This window comes from Oncorhynchus clarkii, chromosome 5, assembly GCF_045791955.1.
Source record: "Oncorhynchus clarkii lewisi isolate Uvic-CL-2024 chromosome 5, UVic_Ocla_1.0, whole genome shotgun sequence".
NCBI lineage: Eukaryota > Metazoa > Chordata > Actinopteri > Salmoniformes > Salmonidae > Oncorhynchus > Oncorhynchus clarkii.
Window position 1 is genome coordinate 88,608,184 of NC_092151.1, and position 12,751 is coordinate 88,620,934.

At 49.5% G+C, this 12,751-nt stretch overlaps 1 protein-coding gene across 1 annotated transcript in view; it reads right to left on the reverse strand.

Moving 5' to 3' along the window:
• The window catches only part of LOC139409512 (serine/threonine-protein kinase Nek7-like), a 141,811-nt gene extending 130,241 nt beyond the window's left edge, over nt 1–11,570 (reverse strand). The window contains exon 1 of the mRNA XM_071154773.1: nt 11,317–11,570. The gene's annotated coding sequence lies outside the window, so the exon portion shown is untranslated. The remainder of the gene's footprint in view (nt 1–11,316) is intronic.
• Between the last annotated feature and the right edge of the window lie 1,181 nt (nt 11,571–12,751).

The window sequence follows — 12,751 nt, forward strand, 5'->3', positions numbered from 1 at the left end:
CTTCGCCCTCTCTCCTCTCTCTCTCTCTCTTCGCCCTCTCTCCTCTCTCTCTCTCTCTCTTCGCCCTCTCTCCTCTCTCTCTCTCTCTCTTCGCCCTCTCTCCTCTCTCTCTCTCTCTCTTCGCCCTCTCTCCTCTCTCTCTCTCTCTCTCTCCGCCCTCTCCTCTCTCTCTCTCTCTCTCTTCGCCCTCTCCTCTCTCTCTCTCTCTTCGCCCTCTCCTCTCTCTCTCTCTCTCTCTTCGCCCTCTCCTCTCTCTCTCTCTCTTCGCCCTCTCCTCTCTCTCTCTCTCTTCGCCCTCTCCTCTCTCTCTTCGCCCTCTCCTCTCTCTCTCTCTCTCTCTGCCCTCTCCTCTCTCTCTCTTCGCCCTCTCCTCTCTCTCTCTCCTCCCTCTCCTCTCTCTCTCCGCCCTCTCCTCTCTCTCTCCGCCCTCTCCTCTCTCTCCGCCCTCTCCTCTCTCTCCGCCCTCTCCTCTCTCTCTCCGCCCTCTCCTCTCTCTCCGCCCTCTCCTCGCTTCGCCAACTCCACTCTCTCTCCGCCCTATCCTCTCTCTCTCCGCCCTCTCTGCCCTCTCCTCTCTCTCTGCCCTCTCCTCTCTCTCTCTCTCCGCCCTCTCCTCCCTCTCCTCTCTCTCCTCTCTCTCTCCGCCCTCTCCTCTCTCTCTCCGCCCTCTCTCTCTTCACGCCATCTCCCCTCTCTCTCTCCGCCCTCTCCTCGCTCTCTCTCTCCGCCCTCTCCTCTCTCTCTCCGCCCTCTCCTCTCTCTGCCCTCTCCTCTCTCTCTCCTCCCTCTGCCATCTCCTCTCTCTCTCTCCGCCCTCTCCTCTCTCTCTCCGCCCTCTCCTCTCTCTCTCCGCCCTCTCCCTCTCTCTCTCCGCCCTCTCTCCTCTCTCTCTCTCTCTCTCCGCCCTCTCCTCTCTCTCTGCCCTCTCCTCTCTCTCTGCCCTCTCCTCTCTCTCTGCCCTCTCCGCCCTCTCCTCTCTCTCTCTTCACGCCATCTCCTCTCTCTCTCTTCACGCCATCTCCTCTCTCTCTCTTCACGCCATCTCCTCTCTCTCTCTTCACGCCATCTCCTCTCTCTCTCTTCACGCCATCTCCTCTCTCTCTCTCTCTTCACGCCATCTCCTCTCTCTCTCTCTCCACCCTCTCCTCTCTCTCTCCGCCCTCTCCTCTCTCTCTCTCCGCCCTCTCCTCTCTCTCTCTCCGCCCTCTCCTCTCCCTCTCTCCGCCCTCTCCTCTCCCTCTCTCCGCCCTCTCCTCTCCCTCTCTCCGCCCTCTCCTCTCCCTCTCTCCGCCCTCTCCTCTCTCTCTCTCCGCCCTCTCCTCTCTCTCTGCCCTGTCCTCTCTCTCTGCCCTCTCCTCTCTCTCTCTTCGTCCTCTCCTCTCTCTCTCTTCGCCCTCTCCTCTCTCTCTCTCTCTTCGCCCTCTCCTCTCTCTCTTCGCCCTCTCCTCTCTCTCTTCGCCCTCTCCTCTCTCTCTCTTCGCCCTCTCCTCTCTCTCTCTCTCTCTCTCTGCCCTCTCCTCTCTCTCTCTCTCTCTGCCCTCTCCTCTCTCTCTTCGCCCTCTCCTCTCTCTCTGCCCTCTCCTCTCTCTCTTCGCCCTCTCCTCTCTTTCTGCCCTCTCCTCTCTCTCTTCGCCCTCTCCTCTCTCTCTGCCCTCTCCTCTCTCTCTCTCCGCCCTCTCCTCTCCCTCTCTCCGCCCTCTCCTCTCCCTCTCTCCGCCCTCTCCTCTCTCTCTGCCCTCTCCTCTCTCTCTGCCCTCTCTTCTCTCTCTGCCCTCTCCTCTCTCTCTGCCCTCTCCTCTCTCTCTGCCCTCTCTTCGCCCTCTCCTCTCTCTCTTCGCCCTCTCCTCTCTCTCTTCGCCCTCTCCTCTCTCTCTCTCTTCGCCCTCTCCTCTCTCTCTCTCTCTGCCCTCTCCTCTCTCTCTCTCTCTGCCCTCTCCTCTCTCTCTCTCTCTGCCCTCTCCTCTCTCTCTGCCCTCTCTTCGCCCTCTCCTCTCTCTCTTCGCCCTCTCCTCTCTCTCTCTCTTCGCCCTCTCCTCTCTCTCTCTCTTCGCCCTCTCCTCTCTCTCTCTCTGCCCTCTCCTCTCTCTCTCTCTCTGCCCTCTCTCTCTCTCTCTGCCCTCTCCTCTCTCTCTTCGCCCTCTCCTCTCTCTCTTCGCCCTCTCCTCTCTTTCTGCCCTCTCCTCTCTCTCTGCCCTCTCCGCTCTCTCTCTCTCTCTTCGCCCTCTCCTCTCTCTCTCTCTCTCCGCCCTCTCCTCTCTCTCTCTCTCTCTCTCTCTCTCTCTCGCCCTCTCCTCTCTCTCTCTCTCTCTCTCTCTCTTCGCCCTCTCTCCTCTCTCCTCTCTCTCTTCGCCCTCTCTCCTCTCTCTCTCTCTCTTCGCCCTCTCTCCTCTCTCTCTCTTCGCCCTCTCTCCTCTCTCTCTCTCTCTTCGCCCTCTCTCCCCTCTCTTCGCCCTCTCTCCTCTCTCTCTCTCTCTTCGCCCTCTCTCCTCTCTCTTCGCCCTCTCTCCTCTCTCTCTCTCTCTCTTCGCCCTCTCTCCTCTCTCTCTCTCTCTCTTCGCCCTCTCTCCTCTCTCTCTCTCTCCGCCCTCTCCTCTCTCTCTCTCTCTCTCTCTTCGCCCTCTCCTCTCTCTCTCTCTTCGCCCTCTCCTCTCTCTCTCTCTCTCTCTCTTCGCCCTCTCCTCTCTCTCTCTTCGCCCTCTCCTCTCTCTCTCTTCGCCCTCTCCTCTCTCTCTCTTCGCCCTCTCCTCTCTCTCTCTCTGCCCTCTCCTCTCTCTCTCTTCGCCCTCTCCTCTCTCTCTCTTCGCCCTCTCCTCTCTCTCTCTTCGCCCTCTCCTCTCTCTCTCTTCGCCCTCTCCTCTCTCTCTCTTCGCCCTCTCCTCTCTCTCTCTTAGCCCTCTCCTCTCTCTCTCTCCGCCCTCTCCTCTCTCTCTTCGCCCTCTCCTCTCTCTCTTCGCCCTCTCCTCTCTCTCTCTCTCTTCGCCCTCTCTCCTCTCTCTCTCTCTCTCTCTCTCCGCCCTCTCTCCTCTCTCTCTCTCTCTCTCTCCGCCCTCTCTCCTCTCTCTCTCTTCGCCCTCTCCTCTCTCTCTCTCTCTCTCTCTCTCTCCGCCCTCTCCTCTCTCTCTCTCTCTCTCTCTCTCTCTCTCCGCCCTCTCCTCTCTCTCTCTCTCTCGCTCGCTCTTTGCACTCTGCAAAATTTTATTGATGTATTATATTAAGTTAAAATAAGTGTTCATTCAGTATTGTTGTAATTGTCATTATTACAAATAAATAAATAAATAAATTGTATCGGCTTTTTTTGGTCCTCCAATAATCGATATCGGCGTTAAAATCATAATCGGTCGACCGCTACGAGAGATGGTGACAGTTTCTAAGGAGAGAGAGAGACACAGAGAGAGAGAGAGTGAGCATGACAGAGACGCAGAGAGACGCAGAGAGAGAAACACAGAGAGAGAGAGACGCAGAGAGAGAGAGAGAGACACAGAGAGACGCAGAGAGAGAGAGAGAGAGAGACAGAGAGAGAGACACACAGACGCAGAGAGAGAGAGAGACAGAGATGCAGAGAGAGAGAGAGAGAGAGAGAGAGACAGACGCAGAGAGAGAGAGTGAGCATGACAGACAGACGCAGAGAGAGAAACGCAGAGAGAGAGACGCAGAGACGCAGAGAGAGAGAGAGAGAGAGAGACAGAGACAGAGACGCAGAGAGACAAGGAGACACAGAGAGAGAGACACACAGACGCAGAGAGAGAGAGACAGAGACACAGAGAGACGCAGAGAGAGACACAGAGAGAGAGACACACAGACGCAGAGAGACACACAGAGACGCAGAGAGAGAGAGACAGAGACAGAGAGACACACAGAAAGACGCAGAGAGAGAGCGAGAGACAGAGAGAGCGAGAGACACAGAGACGCAGAAAGAGAGAGACACAGAGAGACACAGAGAGACACACAGACGCAGAGAGACACAGACGCAGAGAGAGACACAGACGCAGAGAGAGACACAGACGCAGAGAGAGACAGACGCAGAGAGAGAGAGACAGAGAGAGACACAGACGCAGAGAGAGACACAGACGCAGAGAGAGAGAGAGAGCGCGACACAGAGAGCACGACAGCGAGAAAGCTCAAGAAAGACAGGTTCTCTCCACAACAGGGAAGGTTCCAGAGCAGACAGTCCTGATACCAACTACAAAGGCCTTCCCTCCCTCCTTCCCACATTAGGTCATTAATATTAATGAGACTTCCTGCCTTCTTGTTTTATCCGATATGAACATGAAAAAGCGTGAAAAAGCATCAATTCCAGGAGTAGTGGCAACAGTTTGACCCGTAGCCCCGATGGAAACACAGACCGTGCAGCCGCGCCAGACTTCCTGTTCAAAGACAGGGACTCCTTTCATCAGGGGATGCTTTCTCTGCCGCAACACTGCCAACCCATGCCATCTGGCTTCTTCTGACGGAACGCTAACTTCAAGACGCGGTGTGCGCTGCGTTTGGGCTGCACTGCATTGGGCTGTGCAGCAGAGCGAAGCTGTTTGTTTTAGGAGGCTTTTAGAGGGCTGTCATTGGGCTAGGAAGATACCAGTATGGAGATATTTTCTTCATGGCAAAAATAACACACAAAAAAAAAAAACACGAAGCAGACCGAACTCTTTGATTCTGTAAAATATTGTGTGCTATAGCTTGGAAAATAAATACACGTGTCTCTGGATGACAACATGATGATGTTTTGTTCCCTTGCCATGATACTAACGAGTATCACGATACCGGTATCATCCCAGACCTTGTGATAAACATGCTTTAGTACCTGAGGCTCGGCCGTTTCCAGACTTCTGCCCCACACCGCGTGCTGCTAGCCTGTTACCACTCCAAATAATATTCACTGTTAAAATGTCCACCAGGACATGTCTGCTAGCCTAGCAGAGACAGTATGGTGGTAGGAGCCAGGCTGAGGCTCCACAGTACTCCACCCCAATAACTCCACCCCCTGTACTAGGCTTGAGAGGTATACACTACCTCCACTAGGACTAAACCATCCCCCATCCCCCAGACTAACCTCCACACCACCCCCCCAGACTCACCTCCACTAGGCCCCACACCATCCCCCCTAGACTCACCTCCACACCATCTCCCCCAGACTCACCTCCACTAGGCCATACACTGTCCGCCCCAGACTTACCCACCAATTGCTCTCCAAATGCTCCCGAGTACTGACCAATGTCTGCTCCTGTTCACTGTAGCCCCACCATTCACACATAATGCTTTTACACACACAAACACCCCGAGACCTTCAAGAACAGCTAAATACCCCGCTGGCTCCCGGGCCTGCCTTCAGACATCTGTAAAATATTTTGATTTGCTGCCCCACGACCGCAGCACACTGGCAGAGGTCTCCCGTCTCCCAGCCGCAGCTTGGCAGGACATCTGAAGGAGCCAGAACCAGCTCCTCAGCCTCATGGCTGCTTCCACAGCCCACCCTCTATCCCTCCCTCCCAGCCAGCCTCCCACCCTCTATCCCTCCCTCCCAGCCAGCCTCCCTCGCTCCCAGCCTCCATCCCAGCTACATCCTGAAGCTCTCTGTAGCTCCCAGCAGCTCCTCAGCCTCATGGCTGCTTCCACAGCCCACCCTCTATCCCACCCTCCCTCCCTCCCAGCCTCCATCCCAGCCAGCCTCCCACCCTCCCTCCCAGCTACATCCTGAAGCTCTCTGTAGCACCCAGCAGCTCCTCAGCCTCATGGCCTCCCACCCTCCCTCCCAGCCAGCCTCCCACCCTCCCTCCATCCCAGCTACATCCTGAAGCTCTCTGTAGCACCCAGCAGCTCCTCAGCCTCATGGCCTCCCACCCTCCCTCCATCCCAGCTACATCCTGAAGCTCTCTGTAGCTCCTCAGCCACATGGCCTCCCACCCACCCTCCCTCCCTCCCAGCCAGCTACATCCTGAAGCTCTCTGTAGCTCCCAGCAGCTCCTCTCCCACTGCAGGGCAGGACAAGGCCGTCTGAGCTCCTCCTCTCCCACTGCAGGGCAGGACACGGCCGTCTGAGCTCCTCCTCTTCCACTGCAGGGCAGGACACGGCCGTCTGAGCTTCTCCTCTCCCACTGCAGGGGGGCCCCGGCTAGCGGAGAGCCCCAGGACCAGAAGGGGGGCCCCAGCTAGCGGAGAGCCCCAGGACCAGAGGAGGGCCCTGGCTAACGGAGAGCCCCAAGAGCAGAGGGGGGCCCCGGCTAGCAGAGAGCCCCAGGACCAGACGGGGCCCCAGCTAGCGGAAGCCCCGGGACCAAAGGGGGTGTTTAAGGACAGCAGGGCAGAATAGTCGGGTTCTTATGGATCCTCTCTCCATGCCTCGACAAGGGTTCCAGAACCCCAGGACCAGAGACATAGGACCTGAGACCCAGCGAAGGCTGCTCCAATGCTGGTCACAAATGCAGGAAGTGAAACAGAGACAGACAGTCTGTGTGTGTGTGTGTGTGACAGTCACACAAATGTACACGCTGTAGTCGACATGCTCTTTCCTGCTGTAAATCCTGTGTGAGAGCTTCAAGACTAATTTGCGGTGATGTTGGAACAAACGCCCATAGCGACACAGTCAACACTCCTCCATTTGAAATGATGTACTGCACTCTTTCTGCAATGCAAGAGCGCACATTCATTCTGCTTTTGTCTCGTCTCATGACAAATGCATACTGTTGCTGTCATTGCTCTACTGTTTACAGTGGCACATAGCATCTTGTAATTATTCCATGAAAGTGAATCTATATCCTGGGGGAGTTGTAGTATGTGTGTTTGGTATAATCTAAAGAGATGTGGAAGGAAGGGGGACTACACAACAACTAATAAAGGAACTTTGTGCTTTTGAGCGATCTGTTCCAGCACAGTTCACAATCTGTCAACTTGGCTTTAGCTGGCGCTCTGACGACAGGGCTAGGGCCACGCTCACAGGGCTAGGGCCACGCTCACAGGGCTAGGGCCACGCTCACAGGGCTAGGGCCACGCTCACAGGGCTAGGGCCACGCTCACAGGGCTAGGGCCACGCTCACAGGGCTAGGGCCACGCTCACAGGGCTAGGGCCACGCTCACAGGGCTAGGGCCACGCTCACAGGGCTAGGGCAACGCTCACAGGGCTAGGGCCACGCTCACAGGGCTGCCCGGGGTCAGAACATAAACACACAGTATGTCTATGGACTGGCTCGTGTGTGAGCCATAAAATCTCATCTAGAAAGAGAGTTAAATACTAAAATCATATGAGCCTGAGCAGAGACATTTACGAGGTGCTCTTCCCTGTCTAAACTGTACGGTTTAGTCAGCTGTCCAGAATCATGTTACATTTTAGAATCATGTCAGAAAACCAGACGTTCTTAATCGTTTAGCAAAACCCTATTGTACTAATATCGTATCTTAATTAACATTCAATAAAGCCTCATCGGGCCTACTTTGGGGCAATATTGGTAATCATATAATAGGCTAAAATAAAAACTGTGTTATCTTTTTAAATACTGTAATATCGTCACACAGAAGTAAATGGGCTTTTAACTGAAAAATACTAAATAACAGTGTGACATTGTGTGAGTCCCTTCGGAGTGATGTAAAGAGTGGATATTGTGTTGTCATTAGGGCTGGGCGATATATCAAAATAATTTGATGAATTTATGTTTTATTGCCTGTATTGCAAGAATTGAGGTTTGTATTTTTTTTAACGAGAGTTCTGTCTTTTTGGTCTCGTCTCCTTAGCGCCTTCTGTGCTGGGAACACCTTCCCACTCGCAGACACCAAGCCCCTCCCCCTTCTGTGCTGTGAACACCTTCCCACTCGCAGACACCAAGCCCCTCCCCCTTCTGTGCTGTGAACACCTTCCCACTCGCAGACAACAAGCCCCTCCCCCTTCTGTGCTGTGAACACCTTCCCACTCGCAGACACCAAGCCCCTCCCCCTTCTGTGCTGGGAACACCTTCCCACTCGCAGACACCAAGCCCCTCCCCCTTCTGTGCTGGGAACACCTTCCCACTCGCAGACACCAAGCCCCTCCCCTTTCCACTCACAACAACAAAGAGGAAAGATCACCTCTTCCTCTCTTGACAACAAGCAGTTTCAACTCGCAATTTGCATTTGAGGATTGGTCCAACACAAATCAGTCATATGGACACTGAAACACATTGAGACATTAATTTTACTTTAATAGAGGATAACTTCATCTTTCTAACAATGCCCTTTTTATGTCTCAAAACTCCCAAAACGTAGAACAAAGCCGACAATACTTAAAAACGGGAGTTTCATCAATGAAGATGATTGGAAAATGTATCCTTAGTTTGACTCACGCGGCATTTGCGGTACCACTAGCAGCATTTTAGCAACAGACAGTTATGAGCTAGCTGTTTAGTCTGTGTTTTATAAAATGAATTCAACATCTAAAAAAAAAATGTGAATGGGCTATGTTGTTCAAACTGTTGCAGACAGACAGGAGGGCGTGTTCATAACAGTTCAACTGTTCTACCTGGTTAGCAAGCAAATATATCCAAGTTGGCTAGACTTTTAAATATTAAGATTAGCTGGCTACTCACGAGCACGTGGACTTGTGCTTGAGACTGTTAATGAGACCTGTGTTAATGTTCTAGAATGCCTGCTACCAGGGTATTTTTCATAGACAGACCTGAAAACCAGATCAGTGATTACTGCAACAACAAAAAAAGCAGGTTAACCTATTTTTTATAAAATAAGTAAATTATTAGTGGGTCTTATGGTTGAAGGCTTATATTTAGCCTAGGTATAATTTTACAAACCCTGAATTCAGTAGATTATTCCTGACTGTTTGAAATGCAGTGTATTTGACCTTAAAAATTGCACAACAAAGATTATTCAGAGAAAATATATATATATATATATTTTTTTTTATCAATCAATCAAATAATATATATATATATATATATATATATATATATATATACATATATATACATACACACACACACATAGCGAATTGTCCATAAGTTGGAAAGAAAAGAGAGATGATTTTTAGGCCATATCGCTCTGCCCTTGTTGTCATGGCCTGGGCTAACCCAAGAGCCCACCAACTGCTGCTCAGACTTTACACAGGGTCGGAGGTCAGTAATTTACTGTTTTGTATGTCTTTGTAGTCAGTTTTCCCTCAGAGCACAGCAGACCTTGATGAGAAAGGGATCAATGTTTCAGAAAATGAAGAACTTTCATATCAAACCAGGAGCCGGAAGGCATCCTCGAAGGATATTTGAATCTGTGAACATCAGTGACCTTCATAAGATATAGAACGGAGGTGATAGTCAAGCCTGTTCCTCAGATAGGTGAAATATTGACAGTCTAGTTGTTTGATGGGGTAAAAAACAGCCTGCTCTCAGCACCCCACCAAAAGGTCTTCATAAGACAAAAGAGCAATTTTGGAAGGGCCAATTTTGGCACAAAATAAGATTGGTCAATTAAAAATATATATATAAATATAAACATTCTGTTCAAGAACGGAAGCAAACATTTCACTTGTAGCCTAGGCATAGTATCTATCCTTTCTGTAGAGCCGGGGGGTAAACTCTGACATTATGCAAAAAGGAAGAATTTAATGTAGCTAAAAAAAATAGCCTGGGGAGACTTCCTCATCAAACGTGCTTTAAGATATAAAAAGAGTTCTCTTTTTTTTTGGGTTCTTTGTAAAAAATCCCCAGGGGCATGATGACTGTAAAAGTGGTCAGATGACAAATGTCACATCCCATCTTGAATACGATACTGGAGCCTGGCTGCTCGGCTACAAACAGGAAACTGTCAAAGGACTGAGACATTTTGTAAATTCCAATGTGCCGAACGTGGATTTACAGAATTCTCCACAAAGATGACTGTAGTGTAGCCATTTCATTTTATATATAACATTTCGATTTCACATATTTGGATAAAGCAGATATAATGTAAGACCATAACTCCAATGACGTAAACTGTTACAATGTCAAACACGAGACAAACCGACATAGGCCTCATATAGCCTAGATGCTACAACAACAAAAGCATAACCTAGTTTACAATGCAACAAATCATGACATTTCGCCAAAGGCTGTCAAAAACCATTCACGTCTCATCAGCAATCAAAAACAAGGTTACTGGCAGGCGGCCCTGCCTAAACGCTACAACCCGTTGACGCTCAGCCCTGTTTGATGCAGCCAGCTTTTGGCTGCCATTGACTGATCATCCATCAGGTTCCTGACTAGATCCTTGATACTGTACTTCAGAGAGACAGGCACTGATCTCATCTCCATCACCTAGCTGAGTGAGAGTGACTACTCTCTCTCTCTCTCTCTCTCTTGTTTTTGATGGAGAGGGGATGTGGCAACAGGAGGTTGAGTAATAATTAGGTCAACTCAGTCACTTCTGAATCATCTGTGGCTGTGTTCTGTTCTGGGCAACTGATGGTACAGAGCTGAGAGACATTGGGCTGTGAAAACAATGTTAGTGTGAGCTGTGAGGTGAGCGCATCAGTCTAGTACAATAGACAATATGGTGTTCTGTGGCAATAGGCCCACATTACCTCAAGTTCAACCTCTACCATATGGGTCTAGAGTAGACAAAGCATGTGTGTCATCTTGAGTGTCAGAGTTTTTTTTTAAAAGGTACTGTGTTAATATGTACAGAATCTTCACAGTTGTGATTTCACACCATAAACTACTCAACAATTTGGGAAACAAGTCTGCAGAGAGCAGCTATTCCAGTACCTCTTCTCAGTACGGAATTGAAGGTATCAAGAACACTGACTTGACACAGCTAGTATTCGAAATACATTAGTTAGCTACAAATCAGCTAATTCATCGCAGCATATTTACGTTCACTATTCTGAATTCACCCCACATTTCCATTCTCATTTCACACTGGAGAAACGAAACTGAGATCCAGGACAGGCTGACAAAAAAGTTTGGAAAAATAAAAAAATATTTGCACGACTTTTGCTAAACTGACGACAAAACGTTATACTAGTAGCTAGCTGTGCACATTATTAAACAACATACCTAGCTAGCTAACTAACTGTTGACAGTAGAGACTATAGCAACGCGCTAATTCGCAAGATAAACTTTAGAAAACAGCTGGATAGCTAACGGGCTACCGTTAGCTAACTACAGCACGATAGAAACAAGTAGCACTGCTTTCGTCCTGTTTGCTAAAACTTTCCGGAGCGTATTTACAAGTTACCCGTAAATTATATTATCTTTCTAGCTAGCTAAGTTGCACATGTGGTATGGACGCTGGAAAGTAGCTAACAATATAGTTGGCTAGTTTAACAAACTTCTGCCAGAGACAGAACTATCTTTGCTTCTACATTCTTACCAGGAAGTGGGAGCCTCACTTTTCCTTCCGTCTTCTGGTGGTGATGGCGGGTTGTCTTTGCTTTGGGGCTTACTTTTCCAAATCCAAAGTCGTGCTGCAGTCGAGTTTCCCTGTGCGCTAAAAACAGAAGACCTATAATTGTAAAATGAGTTGAATAGGTAGTAGCTACGTGTTCAGAAAGAGTCCGTCAGGTCCTTACTGTTCCTGACCCGTGGCAGTAATGTCAACAACCCAGGAATCCCGGAGCGAAGGGGCGGGGTAAATGTCAAACAATAGAGGGGAACTGTCAAATACCGCGGGATGCGGGGATATATATATTTTTTGGAAGGGATCTTCAAATGTAACAGTAATTTAGGCTTTAGAGAGTTGAAAGTTGATCTGAGCCTGGGCAGTGAAACTATAACTCCCTCATCACAAAGATGCCCTGCTTCTATTCCTAGATTAGATCCAGGTCTTTCGAGAGGCTCTGTGGGTCAGGCCAACTAGAACTGTTTAGAGCTCATATCATACATTTGCTCTTAACACAGCTCTATCTAGCCTATATGTTATCCTAATGTTTACCATTACAGAAATGACAGAAACTGGTTGAGCTGTCCCATCACTAGAGACATACGCACATACTCTCTCTCTCTCTCTCTCTCTCACTCACACACACACACACACAGCGCATACACCTGTAATACACCACATACACCTGTAATACAACGCGTACACCTGTAATACACCACATGCACCTGTAATACACCACATACACCTGTAATACACCACAAACACCTGTAATACAACACGTACACCTGTAATACACCACATACACCTGTAATACACCACATACACCTGTAATACACCACAAACACCTGTAATACAACACGTACACCTGTAATACACCTGTAATACACCACATAAACCTGTAATACACCACATACACCTGTAATACACCACATACACCTGTAATACAACGCGTACACCTGTAATACACCACATACACCTGTAATACAACACGTACACCTGTAATACACCACATACACCTGTAATACACCACATACACCTGTAATACAACGCATACACCTGTAATACACCACATACACCTGTAATACAACACGTACACCTGTAATACACCACATACACCTGTAATACACCACATACACCTGTAATACACCACAAACACCTGTAATACAACACGTACACCTGTAATACACCACATACACCTGTAATACAGCGCATACACCTGTAATACACCACGTACACCTGTAATACAACACGTACACCTGTAATACACCACATACACCTGTAATACACCACATACACCTGTAATACACCACAAACACCTGTAATACAACACGTACACCTGTAATACAGAACATACACCTGTAATACACAGCATACACCTGTAATACACCACATACACCTGTAATACAACGCGTACACCTGTAATACA